The 10,745-nt window shown below is 44.9% G+C and overlaps 1 non-coding gene and 1 pseudogene across 1 annotated transcript; both read left to right on the top strand.

Annotated features, from left to right (window-relative positions):
- The first annotated feature begins 10,109 nt into the window (after nucleotides 1–10,109).
- LOC135528733 (U2 spliceosomal RNA) lies at nucleotides 10,110–10,283 on the top strand (annotated as a pseudogene).
- A 350-nt stretch (nucleotides 10,284–10,633) lies between these two features.
- LOC135528735 (U5 spliceosomal RNA) lies at nucleotides 10,634–10,745 on the top strand. Its single transcript, XR_010453578.1, has one exon. It is a non-coding gene; the product is annotated as a U5 spliceosomal RNA (small nuclear RNA).

The following is a 10,745-nucleotide window of genomic DNA, read 5'->3' as shown; positions in this document are numbered from 1 at the left end:
GCCGCAGAGCCTGTCCATGGATTCCAAGTTCTTTCAGCAACCTGATGGTGGAAGAAGCCACGAATCCTCTGCATCCCACTTCAACTGGCCAGACTTTTGCATTCCAGCCACGCTGAGTTGCGTCTGCTGCCAACTCTGTGTAACGCAGTTTCTTACGCTCGTAGGCCTCTTCAACAGAGTTTTCCCACGGGACTGTGAGCTCTATGATGTACACAGCCTTTCGTGAAGGGGACCAGAAGCAATCTCAGGTGGAAAAATTAGTTGCTGGCCAATATCGACAAGCATCTTCCAGTCCCGGGCCATGGCTAGGTGTCCAGTTTCTGGCTTCGTAGGAGGATACTTGGGCCTTTTCTGTCCCTCCCGGGATGAATGTTGTTGTTTTGATGGGATTGCTTATTTTTGGAGGTAATGAATTGGTTGCACATCTCTTGGTCTCAAGTGCTGCAGCCAGGCTCTTGAGGACCTGTTTGTGCCTCCAGGTGTAGCGGCCTTGTGAGAGGCTGGTCTTGCAACCTGTCATTATATGCCTGAGAGTCGCTGGAGCTGAAGTGTAGCAGCCATATGGTCCGGACAACTGTACGATTTCATATGAATCTAAACCTGTGTATATGTTCCTATTCATAATATTTTCTGTTGAACATCTGTCAATAAAGAGAGACCAGACTCCAAGAAATTGGGTCCTTGTCATTTATTCACATAGATACCACAGGTTGATCCACGACACACGTCTATATCGCTGTGCCAAGTGAGAAAACACAAAGGGGGATCGCCCAATCACACAGGATACTATTCTGCTATTTGGACGATTGTTCCCTTGTTGTGGCCAGTGTATTATTCAGTTCAAATAAATAATAAAAAAAGAAAAACAAAACGTGTTAAATAACTCATTCGAAGGAGACGTAGGGTCTGTCCTGGAGGGACTGCTGTGGACATTGTTTTCATTTCTTCTGAAGCACCGTTTCAGGTCAGCTGATTTTTTTGGTTACAGCTCCTGACAACTGGGCTGTAACCACAACACACTCAGAGGTCCTTGAAAATATTAATTATAGCCATAACACTATACCAACTTCTCCAGAGACCTGCAGGCTGTCAGCCTGTAGGGCATGCGGTTTGGGTGCGTTCCAGCTCTAGGCTCCCTTTGTTTCTCAAATCAGGTGGAGGCGGAGACGTTAGAGAGGGTTGAGTTCCTTACATGAAGCTGGATTGTGAATTGTAAGGGTTGATGCTTCTGCTCATGTATTCTTGGCTGAGGGTATGGTCACTGTTTCCGGGATGTCTCTGGACATCAACCGGGATTATTTCATGCTTCCCCTTTCGGACGGTCGACGTCAGCACCATGGTCACCATGTACATGATGTAGATTATGTTGAACACGGCGATAGCACACCATGTAATGCAGCCCCTGAGCATTGCTGATCAGAGGTCAGTAAAGCAACTCCATGCAGCCCACGATCACAGCCATGAACAGCTCAGTGTTCATCATGATGAGGTACGCCAGCACGGTCCTGGTGCTCTTGGTGGACTCCGGACCACTGTTTGAGCCCTCAGAGTCATCTATTTTCCATTTGCTCTTGGAGGCGAATAGCTGAGCACTATACTCACGACCATGGCCTGGCACCCAAGCGTGATGTGGGTGTAAGCGTACTTGTAGTCGGTCTGCCCTCGGAAGCAGGTGACGGCTTGGAGTCAGCGTCCAGCTTGCCCGTGGTTCTCGTACCTTGCTTGTTGTTGATGAAGTACAGCATGTTGTTAGGGATGGTCAGAAACCCCACAATGAGAGAGGTGATGACAGCGATGGACGGCTGACATTCTGCTGTTAAACAGATCCTTGCCTGTGGATATCAGACTCGAAACCTCCCAGGCTCGGTTTCTTGCGATTCATATCTCTCGTGGGGGATCCCTGAGTTCTTCTTTTCCCCTTTCTGGGTTGTCCTTCCTTACTTACTCACTTTGCGACACTAGGAGTAACTTAACAGTGCCACTTTCTATTTCTCTCAAAGGGATCCGGTTATCACGGCAACCTAACAATCCGAGAACATTTAATACAATCAAGTTCCAAGGCTCACATGGTACGCTGTGTCTGAAGTCTACAGCCAACCACCATTGGTACAAGGTTCAGGGTACCAAATGCCTTATATCATGTGCTGCAGGAAGCGCTCATCCAGTCACAAGGAAGCGCTGCTGCAACTGTCTCCAGAAGCATGCAGACGCCTGTGGGACAGGATCCATATGTCTACCGGTATAGGCGTTGCGGTAGACGCGCAGTGCAAGGACGTGTTCAACGGAAAGAAGACGATGCGTGATGTGGGCACCGTGTGTCGTCTCATTCTCACGCAGCTCGAGGCTCTGCACCTGACTCCCATTTGTGCTGGCCTCAAGGTTGCCGGTGTACCCACGCACGATAGGTTCGGTGAACCCGGATCCTACACGTACCACAGTGGCTGTACACGAGGCTTCAAGTCCATCCACGGCACATGAGGCTTCTACACCGAGGTGGACCTAGTGGCCCACGACACCGTAAAGGACAACATAACGCTGTTGGAGCTCAAGACCAGGAACAACGACATTCTAGAGCAGACCACCATGTGGAGATACAACATGCAGCTGTGGCTGACGTGGGTGATGTTCTCGCTCACGTACCCTGTGATAATCAGGCCGGGGACCAACCAGGTTACCATACGAAGTTGTTTAAGGCCCACGATTTCTAAGAGTATACGCAACAAGTTCCCGTGGCTGAACTGTTTCTGCCCCCAAGTGCTTAACTGTCTGGCTCCTATGTATGTGAACATAAGAGTCGAGACTCAGCTGGCCTCCTGGTTAGACCCTACCAACTTTTGTTACAGGAACATACTTTTCAAAAAGGAGAAAATGAAGAACAGGAAGACTGTGGAGGCATTGATGACCGGAGGTTCGGATGATGTCTCTCGTGTTGAAATCGACCACGATGAAGAGGAATAAACATACATGTACTGTCCATGCGAGAGTTCAGTGGTGAAACATCCAACCAGGGCCAATATCTCCAACCGTAGGGAATTTTGTCTGACCAGGGTTAATTTTTCCAACCAGGTTTCCAAATCTAGAGCATTTGTCCAATGGTGCCTAAACATCCAACCACGACCAGAGCATTTTTCCAATTGTGTATACCAATACTGTCCCGGCTAGACTGTCCATGTACAGACTATAGACCTACTCCATTTGGCTCTTAGTTAATCGGATAACGCTTTGACTGAAATGGGGTTGAAACACAAGGCTATCCACGCAATGCTTGCAAACCCTCACCTGGCGCCGATTGGACTCTGATAGACCATCTCATGGTAATCCACAGGCGTCCATATTAAGCATGGCAAGAACACTAGTGTGTGGTTACAGGTCGGAAAACGCAGGCAGCCAGTGTGTAGTGCTTGTAAAGGACGGAGCGGGAGCACAGAGAGAGATCAGACTAAACCGACCCTCTGTACCTCACAGAGTTCTGTAAGAGTAATCTGTGCACCATAGAATACACCATGATGAAGCTGTTGGCCAACATGGGTATGAAAAACAAGTTGTTTCCAGTGACCGGTGTGAAGGGAGACTCCTCCGAGGATGAGCTCCTAGAGGGAACCTCGGTTGATAGCCTGGTGTCGTTTCACCAGAAGCACCTGTAGTACCAGGACGAAAGCGTATTCGTGAACACGCTCAAAGATCTGAAACCTCCCGAGCGTGAGCTGTCCGACATAGATCCCAGTTACACAGACGGCTCGATAGACAGGCATGAGGGACTCTTTGTGGCGACTTTCGCGGACCCCAAGACTATGCAATTGTCTACATTGAGGGACGTGTGTCTAGGGTGTTAGAGCACAGAGGCTAACATGCTGCTCGTGGAGTTGGCAAACGTTCTGAAAGGTAGTGTGACCGTGTGCACCGGAGACTCGGACCTGGTGGCCGTGCTGATGGCTTGTGGCCGCGAGGGCATTACTATGAGGCTAGACAACGAGACCTACCACGAGGATCGAGACATGCACATGTCAACCTTTTGGGGAGCTGCTGTTTGCCATTCCCGACAACATCCCACCCAAGCTTCAGTTTAGGGAACTGGCTTCAAGTGAGGATAGGTTCCGAGTGCTCTGTGACGTCGCCTATTAGGACAAATACCTGCTGCCGATGACTCGAAAGCAACACGACTCATTTGAGGCCATTCTGGATAAGCACAGTAATATCAACTGTAAGAAAACAGTAGCTATGTACCGAGGCGGGATCAGGGGATCTCTCTACCGCACCTTCCTGTCTAGGTTCTTCGAGTCGAACGCCCGTAACAGATTGGATGGGTTGGGGCTCATTGTAGACAGACTGTTACATCTTCGAAACGCTATGCCCCACATCTGACGAGAGTCTGGTATCGGCTCCAAGTTGGATACCCCCCTTCTACTGGTGGGAAGAGGAAGAACTTGTGTCTGCAAGGGCATGAGGTCCCCGAGCTCTACCTAAACGACGGCGCAGAATATAATATGGTCCTGGGCAAAGTACAGAAAAATGCTTGCTATGTCGTGCTTGTAACTCTTCAATAACTGTGAATTCATTATACAGACCGAGGTTGTGAATAGCGGAATGAATTGAGTTGCTGTGCATTTATATATGGTACAGTTTGAATATGGTTGGATAAATGGTCTTCGGTTGGATGAATGAGCCGTGTTTGGATAAATGAGTCCTGGTTTGATTAATGGTCCTCGGTTGGATGAATGGTCCTCGGACTACCCTTCCTTGCTAATGGAAAGGGTAACTCAAGGACTGTCCATTGGCTCAGCAGGGTCATAGATGCACGCCCACACTGCTCTTTTTGGACTTTCTGCATGGTATCGATAGGTAAACATCATCATGACGCAGGTCAACAGTTGTAATGCAAAACGTAGGTTGTGCTATAGACCTAGTTTTATTCCGCGACCGGATGAATGAGTCGTGGTCGGATGAATGAATGGTCCCTGCAAATAGGCTCTCGTTAGATAATAAACAATTTGAGGTGTTAAGGACGAGATATGGAATCTTGTTGGGGTGAAACAAAGTCACAATTGCAAATAAAAGGTCAGTGTCTGGATTCTGTACATGTATATTTAATATTGGAGAAACTTATAGCATTTCCACAACAATTAAAACACACATAACATAAAGAGATTGTCAACTTGCAATATTCAGGGTCCATATGCATTCACTACATAATAGAAATGACACAAGCGTGTTAGAAAGACATTTAAACAGCTGTGTCAGTTTCCAGTTTTGCAGGTGGTTGATACAGTCTCTTTCTTATTGCATTTCCGTCTCATACAACACAAGACGTTGAACTGATAACCAGCACGGCTGCAACACCAATAATTATGTGCAACCTATATTTGTCCCAAAAGATTACACTCTTTTCCGGGTCGTCCTGGTGTAGATCTTGGCCTCTCACAACGGCCTCTTTTTCGGACTCAATGTAAGTGAATAGATAGATGTAGTTGATCTCTGTCACGACTTCTGCCGAAGTCCTTGCCTCTCCTTGTTCGGGCGGTGGTCGACGTCACCCGTCTTCTAGCCATCATTGATCCATTTTTCAGTGGTTTTGTCTTGTCTTCCTACACATCTGGTTTCAATCCCATTCATTACCTGTTGTGTATTTAACCCTCTGTTTCTCCTCATGTATTTGTCAGAGATTGTTTATGTTTGTATAGGTGCGCGACGGGTCCTCGTACCCATGTTTATTTATTTATGTACATTTAGTGTTTGGAGCATGTTTAGTGGACATGTTTAGTGGACTCCATCACACTCGTTTTACTCTCCTGTGCCTGATTTCACTGCCACCTATACACACACGACTCTGACAATCTCACCGTCCTCCAAATCTTTCTCAATCTCCTGTTCCTCTTTTTCGCCCAGTAGTTGACCAGTCAATTCGACCAATGCCTTTAGTCCCCTATCAAAATCTCTGGTGTAAAAGGAGTTACTCAGTTGAATGATTTGATCCATGTTCATCATGGAATCTTCAGGAACTCCAATAACCTTGGCTAGTTTGAGGATCTTCTCTTTGTTGTTGATGACTGTAGCCACTCTACCAGAACTAACCTTTTTGTTTCTGACGTAGACTTCAGAGTTTTTTGAGTTCTTGCATTGATCACATTGTAAAACTTGTGTAACAGAGTACCTTCTGGACATCTCCTCCAAGACATTTGTAAGACACTTCCATTTCATCTGACCCGTAGTTCTTCAGACTTAGTCCATCCAAATGACTGGTTCTCATGATTCTGTCACCATCATTTTTCTTCACAGTTAGTCACGCCGCAGGCATCACAGACTACTTCCTTATCGTCTTTAAATTTGGAAAGTCTGCCTATGCCATTAAGGTTGGACCGCTAGGACAATAGACATTGTAGTTCTTGGTCACAGCTAAGACCTTGTATGTAGCAACAAGAACTAGTATTAAGATTATTTTCATGGTTGTCCCCATGTTCTCTTTTTGTAATTAGTCAGAACTCTGTCAAGGTTAATGTAGAGGGAGTTGTTACAGCTCATATATACCCTGTTTGTGGAAATCCTCTAAGTATGCCTAACACCTTTCCTGAGACTTGGTTGGATGATTCCTCCATGGCTGGATGTTACTGCTTAGATATGTTTAAAACCTGTTTGGGATAGGGGCAGCATTTTCATGTTCACATCCAAAATACACAATTGTTACTCGGATGAAAATGTGCCCGCTACTCAGGCCCAGAAGCTAGGATATGCATGTAATTAGTAGATTTGGAAAGACAAATCTAAAGTTTCCAAAACAACCTGAGGATTGATTTTAGACATCGTTTGACGTACTTTTTTAACTTTAGTCTGGATGTTGAGAGCGCGCATTGTGCCTTTGGATTACTGAACTAAATGCACCAACAAAACAAAACGCACATTTATTCTGTAACATGGAGTCCTGTGAGTGCCATCTGATGAAGATCATCAAAGATTAGTGAATAACCTCTTGAAACTCGGGGGCACTATTTTCATTTTTGGAAAGATAACTTTCCCAAAGTAAACGGGCTATTTTGTCAGGACAAGATGCAAAAATATGCATAGGATAGAAAACACTCTAAAGTTTCCAAAACTGTAAAAATATTGTCTGTGAGTATAACAGAACTGATATTGCAGGCGAAAGCCTGAGAAAAATCCAATCAGGAAGGTACTGTTATTTAGAAAGCTCTGCGTTCCTATTCGTCCCTAGTGAGCAGTGAATGGGATATCAACCAGATTCCTTTTGTTTCAGGCTTTTATTTTGAAAAATGAGCCAGAACGACAACATTGCGTCAGTGGTCAGCTGGAGGCTCTCAGAGTGATTTGTGCGTAATACTAAGAAGCCACCTGTCCCGGTTGATATATTATTGAATAGATATTTGAAAAACACCTTGAGGATTGATTATAAAAAACGTTTACCATATTTCTGTAGATATCATGGATCTAATTTGGAAAAAATTTCAGCGTTGTCGTGACCACAGTTTCCGTTGGATTTCTCAACCAAACGTGAAGTACAAACGGAGGTATTTCGGCTATAAAAATAATCTTTATGGGACAAAATGAACATTTGCTGTCTAACTGGGAGTCTCGTGAGTGAAAACATCCAAAGCTCATCAAAGGTAAATGATTTAACCTCTGAACTCTAGGGGCAGTATTTCATTTTTGGATAAAAAAACGTTCCCGTTTTAAACAAGATATTTTGTCACGAAAAGATGCTCGACTATGCATATAATTGACAGCTTTGGAAAGAACGTTTCCAAAACTGCAAAGATATTATCTGTGAGTGCCACAGAACTGATGCTACAGGCGAAACCAAGATGAAACTTCAAACAGGAAATGAGCAAAATTTTTGAAGCGCTGTTTTCCAATGTCTCCTTATATGGCTGTGAATGCGCAAGGAGAGAGCACACAATTGCTGCCGTTTCCCCAAGGTGTCTGCAGCATTGTGACGTATTTGTAGGCATATTGTTGGAAGATTGACCATAAGAGACCACATTTACCAGGTGTCCGCCCGGTGTCCTGCGTCGAAATTGGTGCGTAAACCTCAGCTGCAAGTATTTTTCCATTTAATTCAGAGAAGAAAGCAGACTTCCACGAATGATATATCAATGAAGAGATATGTGAAAAGCACCTTGAGGATTGATTCTAAACAACGTTTGCCATGTTTCAGTCAATATTATGGAGTTAATTTGGAAAAAAGTTAGGCGTTTTGGTGACTGAATTTGTTTTTTTTTGGTAGCCAAAAGTGATGTACAAAACGGAGCGATTTCTCCTACACAAAGAATCTTTCAGGAAAAACTGAACATTTGCTATCTAACTGAGAGTCTCCTCATTGAAAACATCCGAAGTTCTTCAAAGGTAAATGATTTTATTTGAATGCTTTTCTGATTTTTGTGAAAATGTTGCCAGCTAAATGCTACGCTAGCTATCAATACTCTTACAAAAATGCTTGTTTTGCTATGGTTGAAAAGCATATTTTGAAAATCTGAGATGACAGCGTTGTTAAGAAAAGGCATATTTATTTCATTTGCGATTTTCATAAATAGTTAACGTTACGTTATGCTAATGAGCTTGAGGCAATAACTGGATACAGTTTTTTTCCGTAGCCAAACGTCAACAAAACGGAGCAATTTGTCCTACACAAATAATATTTTTTGAAAAACTGAACATTTGCTATCTAACTGAGAGTCTCCTCATTGAAAACATCTGAAGTTCTTCAAAGGTAAATGATTTTATTTGAATTATTTTCTTGTTTTTGTGAAAATGTTGCTGGCTGAATTCTAGGCTTATAGCTATGCTAGCTATCAATACTCTTACACAAATGCTTGTTTAGCTATGGTTGAAAAGCATATTTTGAAAATCTGAGATAACAGATTCTAAAGCTTCTAAAACCGTTTGAATTATGTCTGTATGTATAGTAGAACTCACAGGGCAGCCAATCTCCCAAACTATTTTCCTCATCAGGAAAGTTGGGCCAACTTTGATGTCATCGCCCCCATCCTTCCCAACCAGCTATGGATCTGGGATCAGTTTCTATGTCTTCCGCGAGATGTCTTCTACCATTAGAGCGTGTAAATGTGCAAATCCCGCAAGCTTTGACCCTTTGGCAGGCTAAATACAACGAGACTTGTTCCGCCATATTCTTTAAGTCGGTTAGGAGCAGACAGAATAGGAAGGTAATGTACGGGGTTATGGAAGAAGTGTAGTGAGTAAACCTGAGGAAATGGTCAGGGTGACAACTGACCATTTCTGAGGGTTTTTTAAAGAAAGGGAGGTAGATGTAGAGCAGGGAAATGTGTTTCTAGATAACCTGTCCCGGCGTTTGCCGGAGGACGTTAGAGAAGCGATGGAGGCCCAGATCTCCCTCGAAGAGGTTGAGAGCGCCCTCAGGAGGATGGGAAAAGGGAAGGTGCCTACCAGCCGAGTTTCACCTCAAGTTTTGGAGTATACTTGGACCGGTGGTACTCGAAGTCTTGAAGGCCATCCTCGAGACGGGTGTCCCGGGGGGTTCAATGGCTGTTGGTGTGCTGTCACTTCTTTACAAGAAGGGGGACGCAACAGACCTTGGCAACTGGCGGCCAGTGACCATGCTGTGTGTAGATTACAAGTTGCTTGCAAAGGTCTTAGCGGACCGATTGCGCACAGCCCTTACCTACGTCGTCCATGAGGATCAGACAAGAGGGGATTTTGTTTTGACGTGGGCAAGATTAGAGAGAGGTGTAGGGAAAGCGAGAGGGACTGATAGGGATAGGTTTCTGCTCTGGCTTCTCATGAGTCTCTTTAAAAAGGGGCTGTGGGAAGCCAGGCAGAACTTGGTCAAGACAGGGAGAGATTGGGGGGTGGAAGGGATAGTGAGGAGGGTGGAAGGAGATGTAAGGGGGAGGATGAAGAGGGAGGAGAGGAAGTGGGGGCAGCATGCGGCACGGGAGAGGTGGAAAGGGGGATTAGGGCTGGTAGTGATTTAGTTTTTGTAAGGGAATAGATTAGGGAAGGGGAGATAGTGAAAGGTATTGGTGAGGTATGACGGGGAGGGATGATGCTCCAATTAGATTTTATTTTGGTGTTTCTTTGATTATTACATTAAAATACCAAGTTTTTTGAATGTTTGAACATAATAAATTATTTTTTTCCAAAAAAAAACTGTTCTTATCAGTTTAATATCTGATACGTCGCCCGTCGGGGGACCTTATATTAAATGGATTTTTTGAACAGGGAGTCGGAAATGGGGCTTGCTCCGTCCGCTCCACGCATCGACCCGGTATTGCAGTACCTCCGGGAACGGTGCAACACTTTTCTCCCGTTGTCAAGGAAAAATACAAACTCACAAAGCTATGTAAACAGCTAGCTGCTAGTTAGCTAGCTAGCTAGCAGAAGAAGAGAAGGGACAAAAACATTCAAACTGAAAGAAGGGTGAAGCGCTCTTCAATGGGGTCCCCCGTTTCTCGCCATTTTAGTAAAAAAAAAAAAATTGGGCCAGGATAGTGTGTGTGTGTGTGTGTCTCTCTCTGTGCCGTGTCTGTGTCTGTGACCTTTTTTTTATCCACAGCCCTCAAACTCGGAAGAGTGGGTTCCGGGAGCACCCGCGGGAACCCGGCCGAGAGTGCACAGAGTGTGTCTCGGGCCCCGACCTCTGGCTTCCATACAACTCTGGTTTCTCTTCATTACGCACAAGCCTTTCGCTAAAGACTTCCGTGGAGAGGAATAGTTACACGAGTTCAACGTATTTTTGGAGGGGCTTTGCTTCTTGCAGAGCC

Source organism: Oncorhynchus masou, unplaced genomic scaffold (assembly GCF_036934945.1).
Source record: "Oncorhynchus masou masou isolate Uvic2021 unplaced genomic scaffold, UVic_Omas_1.1 unplaced_scaffold_1027, whole genome shotgun sequence".
Lineage (NCBI taxonomy): Eukaryota > Metazoa > Chordata > Actinopteri > Salmoniformes > Salmonidae > Oncorhynchus > Oncorhynchus masou.
The sequence above is the reverse complement of the archived record's forward strand: the minus strand, read 5'-3'. Positions and strand labels throughout refer to the sequence as shown.